We start from the raw sequence: 225 nt of genomic DNA on the forward strand, positions 1-225 counted from the left end.
TGGCTGCTCTGCTTTTATCTGGCAGAATGGGGCTTATCACAGCCACCAGCTGAACAAATACACAAATCCACGGTTAGTGAGGAAAAACACTCTGCCTGAACTCTTTATCTCCTGTTCACAGGCCCCGCACACTGCCCACTGCCAACAACACAGGAGGGGACCTGACTGCAGCACGGCAGGGCTCTGTTCTCCGCTATGAAGGTGGAGGGCGGCCTCCCGGACTCT

The sequence above is a fragment of the Piliocolobus tephrosceles genome, chromosome 21 (assembly GCF_002776525.5).
Source record: "Piliocolobus tephrosceles isolate RC106 chromosome 21, ASM277652v3, whole genome shotgun sequence".
NCBI lineage: Eukaryota > Metazoa > Chordata > Mammalia > Primates > Cercopithecidae > Piliocolobus > Piliocolobus tephrosceles.